The sequence below is a fragment of the Ornithorhynchus anatinus genome, chromosome 2 (genome assembly GCF_004115215.2).
Source record: "Ornithorhynchus anatinus isolate Pmale09 chromosome 2, mOrnAna1.pri.v4, whole genome shotgun sequence".
NCBI lineage: Eukaryota > Metazoa > Chordata > Mammalia > Monotremata > Ornithorhynchidae > Ornithorhynchus > Ornithorhynchus anatinus.
The window spans coordinates 1,367,190-1,374,020 of NC_041729.1; the positions used below are offsets into that span (position 1 = coordinate 1,367,190).

Consider the following 6,831-nt stretch of genomic DNA (forward strand, 5'->3'; position numbering starts at 1 on the left):
TACTTACTGTGTGCAGAGTACTGTACCAAATACTTGGGAGAGAACAGTGTAACCGACAATGAGTTTACAGTCTAGAGAGGGAGCAACAATATGAATACAGATATGTCATGTACAGCAGCACAGATCCCCCTTCCCTCTGCCCAAGAGGCAAGGAGAGTAAGCAGTATAAAAAATTATGTTATTTGTTAAGCACTTACTGTGTGCCAAGCACTGTTCTAAGCCCTGGGGTACATAGAAGGTAATCATATTGGACATAGTCCCTGTGCCACATGGGGCTCACAGTCTTAATCCCCATTTTACAGATGAGGGAACTGAGGCGCAGAGAAATGAAGTGACTTGTCCAAGGTCACTCACCAGACAGGTGGCAGAGCCAGAATTAGAACCCATGTCCACGGACATTATACATATGCAACTGGAGCCCAGGGACAAGCAGGAGCCAGAGAAAAGGAATCCATCCAGAACTGAGTCACTGACATCCAATTTATGGGAGTTAATAGGACGGTGCTCATCTGTCAAGGTATTTGTAAAGCACTTACTATGTGCTAAACACTGGGGTAAATGCAAGGTCATCAGGTTGGAGAGAGTCACTGGCCCTCTTCAGGCTCACAGATTAAGTAGAAGAAGGAGTTAGATCTGTTCCTAATTTTACTCATGAGGAAAGGCAGGCACAAAAAGTAAAGTATCTTGCCCAACGTCACACAGCGGACAAGTGGCGGAGCCAGGATTAGAACCCAGGGCCTCTGATTCCCAGGCCCTTTCCATTAGACTGCACAGCTTCCCCAAGCAGGTTATTTATTGAGTCCTGAGTGCTCATCAGCAGCGTACCGAGCATGTGGAGGATTATGACACTAGACAGGCACTTGCTCTCTGCCCTCGACGAGGAGCTCACAGTCTAAAGATTTCAGGCACGAAGCAGGGTGGTAGGCACAAGGTAGTCACCTCAGACATTGTCCCTGATCCACATGGGGCTCGCGCTTTAAGGAGAGAGGAAAAGGCATTTACCCCTATTGTACAGACTAGGAAATGGAGGCACAGGAAGGTTAAGGTACTTGCCCAAGGTCACAGAACAGGGCAGGGACAGGGTCAGGACAAGAACCCAGCTCTTGAGGTTCCAAATCCTGTGATTTGACCACTCCGTGGCGGTGCCTTTCACGTATATGCTGTGTTCATCTTAATCCAGAGTTTGAGAGCTTACTGTGTGCAGAGCATTGTACTAAGCGCTTGGGAAAATATGGCACAGAATTGGTAGACATCCCCTAACCACAGCAGTTTTACAGATCACACCCCCCCATCACCACCATGACCAGCCTCTGCCCAGACCACGGCTGGCTGGGTGGGAAAGTGGGGATATCAATGATAATAACCACAATAATGGTATTTAAAGTGCTATGTGCCCATCACTGTTCTAAGCACCGGGGTAGATACAAGGTAATCAGATTGCCCCACATGGGGCTCACAGTTTTGATCCCTATTTTATAGATGAGGTAACTGAGGCGCAGAAAAGTTAAGTAGCTTGCCTAAGCTCATACAGCAGATAAGCGGCGGAGCCAGGATTAGAAACCATGTCCTCTGACTCCCAAGCCCATGCTCTTTCCACTAAGCCAGGTTGCTTCTCTGTGGTATCACTGAGCGCTTACTGTGTGCAGAGCACTGTACTAAGCTCTTGGGAGAATAGAGAGTCATTAGGCATATTCCCTGCTCACAACAAGCTTACATTCTAGAGAATAGAGGACTCTCTCATAAACACAATGTCGGAGCCAGTACAGGAGCAAAGGAGACATCCCTGCCCTCGAGGAGCTGACAATCTGAAAGGAAGCTCATGGAGAAGGCAAAGATGAGTTTGCTAAGCATTACAACACCTAACCCCTCTCAGGATCACACCTGGAGGGTTTTCAGTAGTCTTCCAGTCTCGGCTACAAGAGGGAAAGTCAGGGAGAGGCTTGCCCATTCCATTACTAGCCTGGCCAGTGGCTAGTGAGTGGAAGGCAATCTGCTACAAACCAGAACACCTGTGCTAGGCAGCAGTGGCACTGGAGAGAGTCAAGGGTGGAGACTCAACTTTACAGCATGGAAGAAGGCAGTGGTAAACCACTTCTGTATTTTTATTAAGCAAACTCTGTGGATCTACTATCAGAACTATTGCAGATGGCGGTGGGCCATTCTGGGAGACATGGGTCCATGGAGTCACTATGGGTTGGAGACGACTCAAACAGCATAATACAAGACCAGACTAGAACAGATGAGCTTTGAGCCCAGCACAGAACCCGGGTAAGTCAGTGGATTAGATTTTACCGTTATAACCTTCTTCTCAATGGGTCCTAATGGTCCTAGTCTTGGAGTAGCAGAGTGATTATAAGCAAAAGAATCTATAGGCATCATGAGTGACAAACCCTACCCTCATGGGGCTTACACTTTAACAGGCGTCTTCGGGGACAGACACTCCTGCCCTGCCCTTGGGCCCAAGGGAAGGGGAGGAGTTCTCAGAGGTGGACAAAGTACTAAGCGATTGGGAGAGTGTAGTCTAACAACAAGACACATTTCCTGCCCATATGAGCTTAGAGTCTAGAAGGGGAGACAGACATTAATATAATTAAGTTACAGTTATGGATATAAGTGCTTTGGGGCTGGGATGGGGGAGGGGGGAATAAACAAAGGAAGCAAGTCAAGGCGACGCAGAAGGGAATGGGAGAAGAGGAAGGGAAGTCTTAGTCAGGGAAGACCTCGGTGGTGGGGAGAGTAATTGTCCGTTGGATTCGAGGAAGGAGGGCATTCCAGAACAGAAACAGGACGCTGGCAAGGTACTGGCGGCGAACTCGAGGTATATTGAGAAGGTTGGCATTAGAGGAGCCAAGTGTGTGGGCTAGGTTGTAGTAGCAAGGTGAGGTAGGAGAGGAAAAGTTGATTGAGTCCTTTAAAGCCAGTGGTGAAGAGGTTTTTTTTGATGTAGAGATGACTGGGCAGCCACTGGAGGTTCTTGAGGAGTGGGGAGACGTGGCCTGAACGTTTTTTGTGCAGTCTAGTGGCAATGGTGTGCTGTAACCTGGTGACCCAGCAAACATTTGCCTTTGCAGTCACTGCAGTGTTGACCTCCCACATCAGTCAGCGTTTTCCAAGACCACTTTGCAGGCTGCCCCAGATTGTTCTTTGATTGCAAGTCTTCCCCACTAGCTGGGCTCTAGCAAGGCCATTCCAAGGCCACATGAGACACACACATTGGACACAGAGATAGTCACAGACAGTGAGCATGCTCACCACATATCCCAGTGAGAGTCCCTATCCCACCCCGTGATCCTGGCCCAGCGTCTCCAACCCCAAGTCCTAGAGTCACCCCAAGCCCTGCCAGACCCTCCATCCAACCCCAACAACCCTCACCCCACTCACAGATGTCACCCCAAACTTACAGGGCCTCTCACGCTTTTTTCTGAACCCCACGCAAAACCCAGACCATCAGCCTCAGAGCAGTCACCCCCACCCCATCCCCTGACAACCATGAACACACTAGAGCTACAGCACAGTCAAAATCACAAGGCATCACTACCAGCTGGCCAAGCTTGAACCCCACCTCATATCAGTCGTAGATACTCAGCCTCAAAAGCCAAGTCAACATTTCCCTCTGCTGCATGCCCCATCCCACCACCTCCCTCCTCAGTATGCTAAAACAAACAAAATAAAATCACAATTCTCATCAATACAATACACAACAGCAACCCCTCACAGGACCAAAAAAAAAAAAAACACACCATGGGGGAAGACAGAAGCCCCCCACTCACCAGGGCCCAGGGAGGACCATGCTCTGTCTCCTTCCCGGTTACAGACTAAAGCTACCCCTCCCATCAAGTGTTTTATATAGGGCAGGAAGACAAATAGGGGCCTCTGGGCTTTAAGTGGGTGGGGTTTCTTCCTCTCTTTTAGAGGCACCTGGGGATAGCCCAGCCTAGCGGGTCTTTTCTTTTTTAATGGCATTTATTAAGCACTTACTATGTGCCTGGTTCTCTACTAAATGCTGGGGTAAATACAAGCTAATCAGGTTGGACACAATCCATGTCCCACAGAGGGCTCTAACTGAGACACAGAGAACTGAGTTGCCCAAGGTCACACAGCAGATTTGTAAAGCTGGGATTAGAGTCCAGGGTTATTAGGCCACACTACTTATTTGGTGCTGGTGGTGGAGGGGGGGAGTTGTGGGTGTTTGAAGGGTCCGAAGGGTGTCAACCCAGATAAAACCAAGTTCCTGTGTCCTGCTCTTTCCTAGCCCACACAGCCCCACCCCATCTTAGCTACCTCTAATAAGCCCCATCAGCTGAGCCTCATTCTCCCTCCCCGGCCCTGCTGCCTGTGGAATAGCCCCCCGGCCCGCTTGGCACTCTGGAAGGGGGATCTGGGTTCCTGACCCCACTGCTATCTGCCCCACTTCACACTGATGTATAAAACCCAATTTGCTTCTATCCACCCCAGTGCTTGTTACAGTGCCTGGCACATAAGAAGCACTTAAACGCTACAGTGGTTATTATATGGGTCTCCTTTGTGTGTTCCACTTTGCTCCTCTCTCTTTGCTGCCTTCCAGGCCATTGCAGCCACCTGTTGAACTCCTGTTTCCGCCGTCGCTCTCTAGCTCCAGTCAGCCGCTCCTGGATACTGTCAACTCCACCAGGGTAGGGCCCACCCTAGGCGTGGGAAGCAGTGTGGCTCAGAGGCAAGAGCCCGGGCTTGGGACTCAGAGGTCATGGGTTTGAATCCTGACTCTGCCACTTGTCAGCTGTGTGACTGTGGGCAAGTCACTTCACTTCTCTGTGCCTCTGTGACCTCATCTATAAAATGGGGATGAAGACTGTGAGCCTCACGTGGGACAATCTGATTACCCTGTATCTCCCCCAGCGCTTAGAACAGTGCTCTGCACATAGTAAGCGCTTAACAAATACCAACATTATTATTATTATTCTGCTTTTATCACGTGCTCCCAAGGGCACAGCAGAGTGGTCTGCCTCCCAGGACATCCTCAATAAACACAAATAAAAGAATGAATGGGAGAAGCAGCATGGCCTAGTGGAAAGAGCATGTGCCTGGGAGTCAGGGGACCTGGGTTCTAATTTCAGCCCCGCCATTTGACTGCTGTGTGACCTGGGGCAAATCATTTAACTTCTTTGTGCCTCACTTTGCAAAATGGGGATTCAATAACTGTTCTCCCTCCTACTTAAACTGTGAGGTCTATTTGGAACCTGATTATCTTGTATCTCCCCCAGGGATTAGTACAGTGCTTAAAATACTACTAATATTATTTATTAATAATAATAATAATTGTGGTATTTGTTAACCACTTACTATATGGCAGGCACTTTACTAAGTGCTGGGTTGAATACAACTGAATCAGGTTGGACACAGTCCCTGTCCCATGTGAGGCTCACAGTCTTAATTCCCATTTTAATAATAATGTTGGTATTTGTGAAGCACTTACTATGTGCGGAGCACTGTTCTAAGCGCTGGGGTTGACACAGGGGAATCAGGTTGTCCCACGTGGGGCTCACAGTCTTAATCCCCATTTTACAGATGAGGGAACTGAGGCACAGAGAAGTTAAGTGACTTGTCCACAGTCACACAGCTGACAAGTGGCAGAGCCGAGATTTTACAGAGAAGCAGCATGGCGTAGTGGACAGAGCATGGGCGTAGGAATCAGAAGGTCATGGGTTCTAATCCTATTTCTGCTTCTTGTTTGCTGTGTGACCTTGGGCAAGTCACTTCACTTGTCTGTGCCTCCATTTCCTCATCTGGAAAATGGGGGTTGAGACGGTGAGCCCCACCTGGGACAGGGGCTGTGTCCAACCCAATTTGCTTGTATCCACCCCAGCAGCGTGACTTAGTGGAAAGAGCCTGGGCTTGGGAGTCAGAGGTCATGAGTTCTAATCCTAGCTCTGCCACTTGTCTGCTGTGTGACTTGGGCAAGTCACTTAACTTCTCTGTGCCTCATTTACCTCATCTGTAAAATGGGGATTGAGACTTTGAGCCCTACATGGGACAACCTGATCACCTTGTATCTACCCCAGTGCTTAGAACAGTGCTTTGCACATAGTAAGTGCTTAATAAATGTCATCATTATTATTATTACCTTCAATCTACCCCAGTGCTTAGAACAGTGCTTGGCACATAGTAAGCACTTAAATACCAACATTATTGTTATTATTATTATTACAGCTCTTGGAACATAGTAAGCACTTAACAAATACCATAATAATTATTACTATTATTATTACAGCACTTGGAACATAGTAAGCACTTAACAAATACCATAATAATAATTATTATTATTACATCACTTGGAACATAGTAAGCACTTAACAAATACCATAATAATTATTATTATTATTACAGCACTTGGAACATAGTAAGCACTTAACAAATACCATAATTATTATTATTATTACTGCAGCTCTTGGAACACAGTAAGCGCTTAACAAATACCATAATAATAATAATTATTATTATTATGAAGGGACTGAGGCACAGAGAGTTCATTCAATAATATCTGTTCATTAAATAGTATTTATTGAGTGCTTACTATGTGCTGAGCACTGTACTGAGCTCTTGGCCTAGTGCATGGAAGTGAAGTGACTTGCTTCAGGTGAACCAGCAGACAAGGGACTTCCCCAGAGCCTCCCCCACCGCAGAAGCAGCGTAGCTCAGTGGAAAGAGCCGGGGCTTGGGAGTCAGCGGTCATGGGTTCGAATCCAGACCCCACCACTTGGCAGCTGTGTGACTGTGGGCAGGTCACTTCACTTCTCGGTGCCTCAGTTCCCTCATCTGTCAAATGGGGATGAAGACTGTGAGGCTCACGTGGGA

At 47.8% G+C, this 6,831-nt stretch overlaps 1 non-coding gene across 1 annotated transcript; it reads left to right on the forward strand.

Annotated features, from left to right (window-relative positions):
• Positions 1–1,863: 1,863 nt before the first annotated feature.
• On the forward strand, positions 1,864–2,001 carry LOC114809892. Its single transcript, XR_003757664.1, has one exon. It is a non-coding gene; the product is annotated as a small nucleolar RNA SNORA7 (small nucleolar RNA).
• Positions 2,002–6,831: the final 4,830 nt, after the last annotated feature.